The 13,632-nt window shown below is 37.4% G+C and overlaps 1 pseudogene; it reads left to right on the forward strand.

The window, feature by feature from the left end:
* Nucleotides 1-2,766: 2,766 nt before the first annotated feature.
* Nucleotides 2,767-10,885, forward strand: LOC127547760 (armadillo repeat-containing protein 6-like; annotated as a pseudogene).
* The last annotated feature ends 2,747 nt before the right edge of the window (nucleotides 10,886-13,632 follow it).

The following is a 13,632-nucleotide window of genomic DNA, read 5'->3' on the forward strand; positions in this document are numbered from 1 at the left end:
TTCACTCAGCATCAGTCTCTCCAGGCCTTTCTGAAATTATCCCACTGGTTATTTCTTACAGAACAATAATATTCCATAACATTCATATACCACAATTTATTCAGCCATTTTCCAATTGATGGGCATCCATTCAGTTTCCAGTTTCTGGCCACTACAAAGAGGGCTGTCACAAACATTCTTGCACATACAGGTCTTTTTCCCTTCTTTAAAATCTCTTTGGGATATAAGCCCAGTAGTAACACTGCTGGTTCAAAGGTTATGCACAGTTTGATAACTTTTTGAGCATAGTTCCAAATTGCGTTCCAGAATGGCTGGATATATTCACAATTCCACTAACAATATATCAGTGTCCCAGTTTTTCCACATCCCCTCCAGCATTCTACATTATCTTTCCCTGTCATTCTAGCCAATCTGACAGGTGTGTAATGGTATCTTAGAGTTGTCTTAATTTGCATTTCTCTGATTAATAATGATTTGGAGCATCTTTTCATATGGCTAGAAATAGTTTCAATTTCTTCGTCTGAAAATTGTCATATCCTTTACTATTTATCAATTGGAGAATTGTGGTGATTTTCTTCTTTTAAAATATAATGGTTCTCTCTGGGAGAAAGCAGGTTTCTTGGGGAGGTTTTCTGGAGGCAGCCTTAGTTTCGGTTAAGAGTAATAATCACCCAAAATGCATCCAGCTGGTAAAAATGCAAACATTTATTTTCTCCTTCCAAAATAGCCCAGTTAGTTGAGGCCTATCTCTTTGCTTGGTTCCAAAAGCTCTTGAAGATTGTCCTTTGCTTCTGCCTCTGCTTTCTTCAACCTCCAGCCAGCCAAGTGGAAAATGGAATGAATCTCTCTTGCCTTGGAGAGAGGGCTTGTGGGCTTCCTCCCAGAGTGCTCCTCTCTGACCCCAGTCAATGTTCCAAAGTAACTCTCTCTAACCCGAAGTAACTAACCCGAAGCTAAGAGCCTCTTTATATATGATCTCCCAAAGGTTGACTCCTTCTGAGGCACACCTAATGAAGATGTGAATTCATGAAGTTACAAAGTTTTCTTTGTGAATCTCCCATACTTGTGAACTCCAATGAGTACTGGTGTGAACACAAGCATTGTATCAATTAGTTCTATTTAGTACCTTGTTTCAAGTTCTGGCCCAAAACATCTCCTCGGAAGACCAGATGAATAATCTATCAACTCTAATGAGTTAGCAGTTTGTAAAGATTCCAACAGAGAATGGCTTGATTTCTTATAAATTTTTTCTCTGATTCTTAGCCAGACATTTGTGGATACTTGGGTTCCTTTTAAGTCTTTTATATTTTATTTTATGCAGTTAAAAACAGTGTTCTGAGAAAGGCCTCATAGGTTTTTACCAGATTGACAAAGGGGCCCAGAACCCACATAAAAAGTTAAGAATCCGTGCCCTAGAGCATTACTGACCATTCTTTGAGTACTCAATAATGCAAAGCACCAAGTGTTACACAGCTTTTTATGTATGAGTTCTACTTCTCTAACAACTTTGTAAGTTCCTTTAAGAGCAGAAATCAGAGATGTGCTGGAGGCAATTTGAACTGGGAGCAGGTTGTTAAATTTTCATTGTGAACATTTAGATCTTGGAAATCAACAATGCTAAAATCAGGTCCTGATTTATTTTTTAAATTAATTATCTTGACTTAAGTGATGGAGAAACAATAATAAAGATTAAATTTTAAAATGTTATATGTCACCCCCTCCCTTTTGTAGATTTGATTCTTAAATATGTATTAGCATACTTCCAACAGAGACTATCCAACGCTTCAATTTAATAAGTATTTATTAGGTATCCCATAATGTATAAAAAACATTGGAAGACTATATTGATGTGGCAATTCTCTCTGATAGTATGGATTGAAAATTGTCCATGCTTTCTATATCTCTCATCTCTTCTCCCTCTTCCTCTGTTATTCTTATTGTCCTTCTCCTCTCTCTTTTTGCTCCTCCTCCTCCTCCTCCTCCTCCTTCTTCTCCTCTTCCTTCTTCTCTTCCTCCTCTTTTTTCTCCTCCTCCTCCTCCTCTTCCTCCTTCTCCTTTTTCTTCTTCTTCTTTTTTCTGGTCCTACATCTCTTATGATACCTTTAATGCTGCCCATTTACAATGATTATGTGTTGCAGTTTAATCTTCCTCGCCTTGTATCTCTCCATTTCCCTTTGAATGATCCACAGCTTTAATTCTTTGGAAAGTGGGCATTCAATGCCTTGCAATTATACAGCACCACTAGAATAATATTAATGCTAGCAAATTAGAATAATAAAATAATAAAAAGTGAAATAAGCAGAACCAAAAGAACCTTGTACAGAGTAATAACAATATTGTTCTAAGAACAACTTTGAATGACTGTCATTTGGATTATAAATACTCAAATCAATTTCAATGAACCTATCAGGAAGACTCTATTGGCCACATCCAGAGAAAGAATTGATAAAAATTATGTATGGTATGGTTACACACACACACACACACACACACACACACACACTTTTGTCTTCTCTAGAGGGTGAAAAGAAAAGGAAAAAAAAAGAACAGCAGAGAACAAAAGAAACTTGGAAGCATAGAAAAGTAGCATAGCTTTGAAAACAACGTGTAGTCAGCTGCTATGGTGACTACCAAGAATCAGAGGCTCACGCTGGCTGACTGAGCTGACCTTGCTCCCTGAGTGAGGAGCCGGGAGGAAGAGAGCTGGTGAGGGGGGACCTATTGCATCAGTCCCCTAAAGGGACAGGAATCGAAGAAACTAACATAATGTAAAGCATCAGCCAGGCGACCTTTGATGATGACTAGGTACAAGAAAAAAATCATAGCATTTGACATAGACCCTGAGAAAGCTGTGAGAGAACTCACCCAGCAATTTGAATCTCAAGGCGTTGATCTGACCAACATTATAAAAATGAGACTTGCAAGTACTTGTGGTGACCAAAGGCTAAAACATAAAATTTTGTAGACGCTAGGTGATCTCCAGAAGTCTGTTGATGCTAGGGACCCATAAGCAGTGCTTTGGTGAGCAGTGCCAGGACAGGTTGCCAGCTGCTGCCTGGCTGCACCGAAGGGAGCGTACTGTGTTGTGTTCTCAACCCGCCAACGAACTGTGAAAGAAGACCAAGGCTTCTTGGTAAAGCCCCTGACTGCCCTGCCTGCTTTGACTGAGAGTCAGCTAGATCTCTTGGGTCCCCGGGGACTATAGCTGCTAGTGGCCACATTGAAGAAGTTCTAGGGGATGGCCGAAGTGATGTGCTGTGCTCCATCAAATTCGGTGTGTCTGTTTCAGCGGGAATAGAGCCTGTAGAACTTGGTGATAGAATGCATTCTGCTACTTTTAACCTGGGCCATCGAGAAGCAAAATGGCAGAACCAAGGTGATCATCAAGTCCTGCTTTGATCTGAGAATCATGACATTTGATGATGACATCGAGTGCCCTTCGGTCATGTACTTGACCATGCTAAGATGATAGTCAAGAGATAAAGGGCTAAGGGGTTTTCATGGAAGCAGCTAACGCATCTGCTCTTCTCGGTGAGCTGTGTGGGTACTCTGTTCCACCTGGCTATTCAGAATGAATTCTGTCAGAAGACTGTCTGTCTGGGTGGAGCGAAGGGGGAAGTGTTCATTTTCATGGTGGTCCTTCTGGCTGACTGCATTGACCATAAGGAGCTGGTACGGCAGGTGCTAAACGCCTTCTGAGCCTTTGCTGGCAATGATAATGTAAAGCATGTCATTGTCTTTTTTTTTTTTAATAACTTTTTATTGATATAACCCATGCCAGGGTAATTTTTTTTTTACAGCATTATCCCTTGCATTCACTTCTATTCCGATTTTCCCCCTCCCTCCCTCTACTCCCTCCCCTAGATGGCAAGCAGTCCTTTACATGTTGAATAGGTTACAGTATATCCTAGATACAATATATGTGTGCAGAGCTGAACAGTTTTCTTGTTGCCCAGGGAGAATTGAATTCAGAAGGTAGAAATAACCCGGGAAGAAAAACAAAAATGCAAGCAGTTTATATTCATTTCCCAGTGTTCTTTCTTTGGGTGTAGCTGCTTCTGTCCATCTTTGATCTGAATTAACTCTCTTTATTGAAGAGATCCACTTCCATCAGAATATATCCTCAAACAGTATCGTTGTTGAGGTATATAATGATCTCCTGGTTCTGCTCATTTCACTTAGCATCAGTTCATGTAAGTCTTGCCAGTCCTCTCTGTATTCATCCTGCTGGTCATTCCTTACAGAACAATAATATTCCATAACATTCATATATCACAATTTACACAACCATTCTCCATTTGATGGGCATCCTTTCACTTTCCAGCTTCTAGCCACTACAAAATGGCTGCCACAAACATTTTGGCACATACAAGTCAATTTCCTTTCTTTAGTATCTCTTTGGGGTATAAGCCCAGTAGAAACACTGCTGGATCAAAGGGTATGCACAGTTTGATAACTTTTTGAGCATAGTTCCAAATTGCTCTCCAGAATGGCTGGATGTGTTCACAATTCCACCAGCAATGTATCAGTGTCCCTGTTTTCTCACATCCCCTCCAACATTCCACATTATCTTTCCCTGTCATTCTAGCCAATCTGACAGGTGTGTAGTGGTATCTCAGAGTTGTCTTAATTTGCATTTCTCTGATTAATAATGATTTGGAGCATATTTTCATATGTCTATAAATAGTTTCAATTTCTTCATCTGAGAATTGTCTGTTCATATCCTTTGACCATTTATCAATTGGAGAATGGTTTGATTTCTTATAAATTAGAGTCAATTTTCTATATATTTTGGAAATGAGGCCTTTATCAGAACTTTTGACTGTAAAAATGTTTTCCCAGTTTATTGTTTCCCTTCTAATCTTGTCTGCATTTGTTTTGTTTGTACAAAAACTTTTCAATTTGATATAATCAAAATTTTCTGTTTTGTGGTCAATAGTGATCTCTAGTTCTTCTTTGGTTATAAATTCCTCCCTCTTCCACAGGTCTGCGAGGTAAACTATCCTATGTTCTTCCAATTTATTTATAATCTCATTCTTTATGCCTAGGTCATGAACCCATTTTGATCTTATCTTGGTGTACGATGTTAAGTGGGGGTCAATGCCTAGTTTCTGCCATACTAATTTCCAATTTTCCCAGCAATTTTTGTCAAATAATGCATTCTTATCCCAGAAACTGGTGTCTTTGGGTTTGTCAAAACTATATTATTAAAGTTATTGGCTGTTTTGTCCTTTGAACCTAACCTATTCCATTAATCATCTAGTCTATTTCTTAGCCAATACCAGATGGTTTTAGTAACTGCTGCTTTATAATATAATTTTAGATCTGGTACATCTAGGCCACCTTCATTTGATTTTTTTTTTCATTCATTCCCTTGAAATTCTTGACCTTTTGTTTTTCCATATGAACTTTGTTGTTATTTTTTCTAGTTCATCAAAGTAGTTTTTGGGGAGTCTGATTGGTATAGCGCTAAATAAATAGATTAGTTTAGGTAGTATTATCATCTTTATTATATTTGCTCACCCAATCCAAGAGCATTTAATATTTTTCCAGTTGGTTAGATCAGACTTAATTTATGTGGAAAGTGTTTTGTAGTTTTGCTCATAAAGTTTCTGATTTTCCCTTGGCAGATAGATTCCTAAATATTTTATACAATCAGTAGTTACTTTAAATGGAATTTCTTTTTATAACTCTAACTGTTGGGTTTTGTTAGTGATATATAAGAATGCTGATGACTTATGTGGGTTTATTTTATATCTTGCAACTTTGCTAAAGGTGTGGATTGTTTCTAATAACTTTTTGGTAGAGTCTCTGGGGTTCTTTAAGTATACCATCATATCATCAACAAAGAGTGATAATTTGGTTTCCTCATTGCCTATTCTTATTCCTTTAATCTCTTTCTCAACTCTTATTGCCAAAGCTAGCATTTCTAATACAATATTAAATAGTAACAGTGATAGTGGGCAAGCTTGTTTTACTCCTGATCTTATTGGGAATGGTTGCAGTTTGTCCCCGTTACATATGATGTTTACTGCTGGTTTTAAATAGATGCTACTGATTATTTTAAGGAAAAGTCCATTTATTCCTATACTCTCAAGAGTTTTTAATAGGAATGGATGTTGGATTTTATCAAATGCTTTTTCTGCATCTATTGAGATGATCATATGTTTTTTGTTAATTTGATTATTAATGGGGCCAATTATACTGATAGTTTTCCTAATATTGAACCAGCCCTGCATTTCTGGTATAAATCCTACTTGATCATGCTGTATTATCCTGGGGATAATTTTCTGTAGTCTTTTTGCTAATATCTTATTTAAGATTTTAGCATCAATTATTCATTAGGGAGATTGGTCTATAATTTTCTTTCTCTGTTTTCAACCTACCTGGTTTAGGTATCAGTACCATGTCTGTGTCATAAAAGGAGTTTGGTAGGACTCCTTCATTCCCTATTTTTTCAAATAGTTTATAAAGCATTGGGGCTAATTGTTCTTTGAATGTTTGGTAGAATTCACATGTAAATCCATCTGGTCCCGGGGATTTTTTTTTAGGGAGTTGATTAATAGCTTGTTCTATTTCTTTTTCTGAAATGGTACTATTTAAGCAATTTACTTCCTCCTCTGATAATCTGGGAAGCCTATATTTTTGGAGATAGTCATCCATTTCACTTAGGTTATCAAATTTATTGGCATAAAGTTGGGCAAAGTAATCCCTTATTATTTCTTTAATTTCTTCTTCTTCAGTGGTAAATTCTCCTTTTTCATTTTTAAGACTGCCAATTTGATTTCCCTCTCTCCTTTTTCTAATCAGATTTACCAAAGGTTTATCAATTTTATTGGTTTTTTCATAAAACCAACTCAGTTTTATTTATTAGTTCAATAGTTTTTTACTTTCTATATTATTAATTTCTCCTTTTAATTTTAGAATTTCAAGTTTAGTAATTGATTGGGGGTTTTAAATTTGGTCTTTTTCTAACTTTTTAAGTTCCAGGCCCAATTCATTGATCTTCTCTTTTTCTATTTTATTCAAGTAAGCCTCTAAGGATATAAAATTTCTCCTTATTCCTGCTTTGGCTGCATCCCATAAATTTTGATATGATGTCTCATCGTTGTCATTATCTTGAGTGAAATTATTAATTGTGTCTATAATTTGCTGTTTCACACAATCATTCTTTAAGATGAGATTATTTAGTTTCCAATTACTTTTTGGTCTATTTACACCTAACTTTTTGTTGAATGTAGTTTTTATTGCATTATGATCTGAAAAGAAAGCATTTACTATTTCTGCCTTCCTGCATTTAATTTTGAGGTCTTTATGTCCTAATATATGGTCAATTTTTGTGTAAGTTCCATGAACTGCTGAGAAGAAAGTATACTCCTTTCTGTCACCATTCAGTTTTCTCCAGAGATCTATCATACCTAATTTTTCTCATATTCTATTTACCTCTTTAATTTCTTTCTTATTTGTTTTGTGATTTGATTTATCTAAATCTGAGAGTGCAAGATTGAGATCTCCTACTATTATAGTTTTACTGTCTATTTCTTCTCGCAACTCTCTTAATTTCTCTTTAAGGAAGTTAGATGCTATACCACTTGGTGCATATATGTTTAATACTGATATTGCTTCATTGTTTATAGTACCCTTAAGCAAGATATAGTTTCCTTCCTTATCTCTTTTAATTAGATCAATCTTTGCTTTAGCTTGATCTGGGATAAGGATGGCTACCCCCGCTTTTTTGACTTCACCTGAAGCATAATAGATTCTGCTCCAGCCTTTTACTTTTACTCTGTATGTATCTCCCTGTTTTAAATGTGTTTCCTGTAAACAACAGATTGTAGGGTTCTGACTTTTGATCCAGTCTGCTATCTGCCTCCTCTTTATGGGAGAGTTCATCCCATTCACATTTACAGTTAAAATAACCAGTTCTGTATTTCCTGCCATCCTAATATCCCCAGACTATACTTTTCTTTTTCTTGCCCTCCTTCCCTTCTTCCCCAGTATTAAACTTATAGGTCCCACTAACGTCGCACAGCTCTCCCTCTTTAGTATCCTTCCCTCCTCCCTTTGAATCCCTTCCCCTTTTCTTGTTCCCTTCCCTTATTACTCTTTTTCCTTCTCCCTTTTCCTCTCCCACTTTTTAATGAAGTGAGAGAAGAATCTGTGTAAAACAAATATATCAATTGTTTCCTCTTTGAGCCAACTCTGATGAGAGTAGGATTCACACAATGTTCCTCCCCCTCTCTAAGTTCCCTCATATATGATAGGTTTCCTTTGCCTCATTGTCGCATGTAGTTTCCCTCTTTTTATCTCCCCTCTTCCCTTTTTCTGACACTATCCCCTTTCCATTTCTACTTCCCTTTTTTATGTTATATCAGTAAAATCAAATTATACATATGGTTTTTATGTATATCCGCAACAGAAATACAGTTCTCAAGAGTTCCTTTTACCTTTTTCTATTTCTCTTGATTCCTGTTGTTGGAGATCAAATTTTTTGTTTAAGTCTGTTTTTTTCCTTAAAAACAGATGGAATTCCTCTATTTCATTAAATGTCCATCTTCTTCCGTGGAAAAAAATACTCAGCTTAGCTGGGTAGTTTATTCTTGGCTGCATTCCAAGTTCTTTTGCCTTTCGGAATATCTGATTCCAGACCCTTCGATCCTTTAATGTTGAGGCAGCCAGATCTTGCGTGACCCTTATAGTGGCATCTCAGTATTTGAACTGTTTTTTCCTGGCTGCTTGTAAAATTTTTTCTTTAGTCTGAAAATTCTGAAGTTTGGCCACAATATTCCTCGGAGTTTATATTTTAGGATCTTTTCCAGAAGGTGTTCGATGAATTCTTTCAACGCCTATTTTCCCTTCCGGTTCTATTACTTCTGGGCAGTTCTCTTTGATGATTTTCTGTAAAATAGTATCTAGGCTCTTTTTTTCATCATAATTTTCTGGTAGCCTGATGATCCTCAGGTTATCTCTCCTAAATCTATTTTCCAGGTCTCTTGTTTTTCCAAGTAAATATTTGACATTTTTTTCCAATCTTTCATTTTTTTTTTGTATTTGCTTGACTGATTCTTGATGTCTCAATGAATCAGTCATTTCTATTTGTTCAGTTCTGATTTTTAGTGAGTTATTTTCTTCATTAGCTTTTTTTACTTCTTTTTGTATATGTCCAATTGAGTTGTTTTGCTCTATGGAAATTTTTTCCATTTCACAATTTTTTTTTTTTTTTTTTTTTTTTTAGTGAGTTATTTTCTTTTTCCAATTCGCAAATTCTCTTTCCCTGCACTTCTTGGGAGTTTTTTACCTTTTCCAATTCACATTTCAGGAAGTTGTTTTCTTTTTCCACTTTATCAAATTTTTCTTTTAGTGAGTTATGTGCCTTTTCTGTACTCTCTTGCATAGCTTCTCTTTCCTTTCCCCATTTCTCTTCTAGCTCTCTTTTAAGGTTTTGAATAGTTTCTTCTAGGAGAGCCTTTTGTATTGGAGACCAACAATTGTCTGGAGACCGTCTGCTATTAGTCTCTTCAGGGTTGAAAAGTTGTTCTCTTTCTGTGTAGAAACTATCAATCATTCTTTTGATTTTTTTACTCATTTTGTTAACGCCTGTAAGGTCTGCCTTCAGAGCCAGGAGGTTAGCAGCTTCCTCTGCAGACAGTGAAAGGTATATGGACAGGTAGCTGTCCTGCCAACCTGCTACAAAAAGCAGCGAGGTACTGGAGTGCTCTGGGAAAGAGTTCCCCACCCGAAAGTAACTCAGGCCTGCAGGGCTGGGCTGGGAAAGTGCCCTTCAAAGAACCCCAGCTGTGTGAGATAACGACTGCCCTGGGGCTAGATGCTGAGCAGTGAGAGTTTCACTTCCTAAACCAAAGCCTGCCCTGGGGCTGTGGGTATTAGCAGCTGAGCAGTGAATCGATTTGCAGGGATCGGAAGTGTCTGCTTGGGAAGCGCAGTCAGCTGGGGAGGTTCTATTGCCCCAGGCCGAGCCCCCCACTCTGCAGATCAGAGGCTGCCCAGGCTGTGTCCCCCCTGCCGTGCAGATTAGTAACTGCCCCCGCAAAAGCCCCGAACTGTAGCATGTGGCCACAGGGCTGCAGTAAAGTCTGGCTGAGTCACTTCCAGGTTTGAGGGGTTACAGCCAGATCTCGTTAGGTTCTGGCGTTTTTTAGAGGACTCTTTGTTTCAGGCATTAATTTCTCTGCCAGTTTACTGCTTTGTAATCAAGGCAGAGCAGTTAGCCTATAGCAGAGTCGTCCCTATAACTTCTCTACCCACAGAGATCACCCCTGCCCCTGTCTGCTCAGGACGCTAGTCTCTCCCTACCTGTGCTAGTCTGTTCCTGGCCCCTCAGGACAAACCTTTCCTGGCGAGCTTCTGGATGGACTTCGGCTGGTAAGTTGTAGTACTTCTAATCTTCATGAATTTAAGAAGTGAAGAGTCATTTTTGAGACTGGATTAAATAGTTGGTTATGAGGGTAATGAGAGGAGTTTAGAGAGTGGTGTGTGCCTGCTCTGCCATCTTGGCTCCACCCCCCATGTCATTTTCAATGCAAGTGGAACAGACTTCGTTGTAATGGTGATGACCTGATATTTCTCCAGTTCCTAGATCTGTGAATAGCCCTGTGCATGCTGGCCCTGGGCAAAACACACAATAGCCAGGTAATTGGGAAGCGGAGCAGAGAGAGAGGGGCTTGGAAGCCCTTTGGGTGGTCCATAAAGTCAGCATGCAGAAACCAGCTTGCTTGATGATTTGTAACTTTATAGCCTGGACATTCTCCCAACTCATCCTGGACTTGGAGCAAGGAGGCTCATCATGGAAGCCTGAGCCACACACCAGGAATGAGATGATGCCGTTGGAAATTTAGATTACAAAGTGGAGCTTTGGCAATTCTGAGCAGGAGAAAAGGAAAATCTTGCACCTTGAAAGCCCTCCTCTGCCAGCAGTCTTCAGGAACATTTCACACTCCAATTGGGCAGAAGGAAGCAACTGGGCTGAGAACTTTGAGCTCTCTGAGATATCAGGTACAATGGTTCTCTGCTTCTTAGAAGCCTCACGGAAGAATCTGTTAGCTTCTATTGGCTCAGAAGTAAAATTCTCTACCTTGGTACTACCTTTATTCTATATGCTTCTGAAGGCCATAGTTAGGAGCTGATTGGTTTGGATGCAACAGACTCTCTTCCTCCTGGAGTGATTTTGGCCACTGTCTTCTTTGTTTGAATATGACAGTCATTTGTTGGTCATTTTCCCCCCTGCTTTATCATCTTTAGGCCAAAATGCATATTTTTGTGAATGTGGGACAGCCAGTCAGACTCACGAGTGGAAGGCCATGAGGATCTTTCTATCACTTTGATTTAACTTTCATTTGTTTAAAACAGATAGTGGAGAATGATATCTGAGAAATGCTTCTCAAAAACTGAAGGTTAAACATTAAAAACTTGCCTACCCATTCATTTTCTTGATAGTTTAAAATCATCCCTTGATGAACCAGTTCACTCCTTGGCTTCCATCTTCTTTCATCAATTGCTCCTTGATCACATCACCAATCTTGCCTTGCCAACCCTTAATTTGTGATCCCTTCCTTCATCCTTTGCCTTGCTGGAGAAAAATCATAAAATTATGCTGACTATAAATTTGTGCCATATAATCTTCCTTAAGGCCACCTTTCTTGTTCCTCAAACAAGACACCCCAGGCATTTTCTCTGGATGTCCCCTCATGCATTGAATGCTTTCTCTCCTCACCTACAGCTAATAGAAGCTCCTTTAACCCCAACTAAAAGTCCATCTTTTACTGGAAGCTTTCCCCAATTCTTCTTAATTCTGTTGCCTTCCCTCTGTAAATTATTTCCTGTTTATTCCTATTTGTTTGCTTATCATTATTTCTTTTAGCTTTTGTGCTCCCTGAGGGGCAAGGCTGTCTATTGCTCTTCTTTGTTGTCCTAGAATTTAGCAGGTGTCTGGGGCTCATAATGAATGCTTAATAAATGATGATTGACAGATCAAAAAAAAAAAGAAAAGAAAAGAATGTGTAGCATTTATTACAAAGTTTTTTTTTTTTTTTAAATCAAACACTGTGAAAGGGAAATTCATGGTTTTATATTGAATCCTCTTATGTTGTGGTGTGTATATGTCTTTGTATTTAAGTTCAAAATCAATAAGTTAAAAATAAATGAGCAAAAAAGGACATTGACACAAGTTGTACAAATGAATATATCAATTAAATCATAAGAGAATTCTCATGTTTAATAATATAACTTCTACGTTACTTCTCACATTGCATTAATTATAAAATGCTACAGATTAGTTGTATACATCCTGTATTAAGTAGGTTTCAGAAACCTACTTGATTAAACAAGAATTTATTATGTGCTTATATGTTAAGCATTATGTTAGGCACTGGGAATATAAATAGAAAGAATAACAATCCCTACTCTCAAGGAGCCTACATTCTATCAAGGGATTTTGTTCTTGAACTGTTTCAGTTCTATTTTATTCTTAATAACCTTACTTTGGGATTTTCTTGGCAAAGATACTGGAGTGATTTGCCATTTTTCCTCAGTTAATTTTCAGATGAAGAACTAAGGCAAACAGGGTTAAGTATCTTGCTCATTGTCCCATAGTTAAGTGAGGCCATATATGAACCAATGAAGATGAATTCTCCTGATTTCAAGCCCAGTGATCTATCTACTGTACCACCTAACAATTCTATCAGAGGACATAATGAATGAATTGTGTATATATGTATACATATATCTCCTATCTATTTATCTATGCAGGATGAAAATAAAAAAGGTAAATACAAAAAAAAGTTAAATAAAAGTTTATTGGGGAGAGAGAACATTAACAGTTGGTTGGATGAAAAAGAATCCTTTTGTACATAGAAGGCAATGTTTCAGATGATTCTTCGAGGAAAAGGAATTCTATGAAGCAAAGATAAGGAAGTTATATATTCCAGATCTCGGGATAGCAAGTACAATGGCAAAAATACAGAAAATAGTGGGTTGTTTGTGAGGGACAGAGAGAATGCTGGGTTGATTGGATTGTAGAGTAGAAGAGGGAGAGTGATGTTCAATGATTCTAGAAAAGTTGGGACTAGGTTTTGAAGATCTTTAAAAACTAATTAATACATACAATTTTTATTGGCAACAGGAAATCCCTTTGATTTATTCAGTGCTGTGGTCAGATATATCTTTAAGAAAAATAATTTTGGCAGCTGTGTATTGGAATGGGAGAGAATTCAAGCTAATATGAAATAAAACAATGCTTTTTTTCTTTAAAATTCCTATAAATTTGTTGTTACATTGCTGAATTATTTTAGTAGTCCTCTCCCTTCATGAGACATTTCATACACAACTATTTTTAAAGGGAAAAAATAGGAAGAGGGAGAGAAACGGGGGGGGGGGGAAGGGTGGAAAGGAGAGAGAGAGAGAGAGAGAGAGAGAGAGAGAGAGAGAGAGAGAGAGAGAGAGAGCATTTTAAAATCATAAATAACAGATTTGGGGGTCTTGTTTTCTTATTCAATTTGTAACTTTTGTTTTGTTAGATTATTTCATCCTGCCATATGTAAAGTTATAATAATTAGGTTTATATTTTTAGCCTTGTTTCTCATATGGCTTTCTTTTTCTAATTGGGATTTTTAGAAA

Source organism: Antechinus flavipes, chromosome 1 (genome assembly GCF_016432865.1).
Source record: "Antechinus flavipes isolate AdamAnt ecotype Samford, QLD, Australia chromosome 1, AdamAnt_v2, whole genome shotgun sequence".
NCBI lineage: Eukaryota > Metazoa > Chordata > Mammalia > Dasyuromorphia > Dasyuridae > Antechinus > Antechinus flavipes.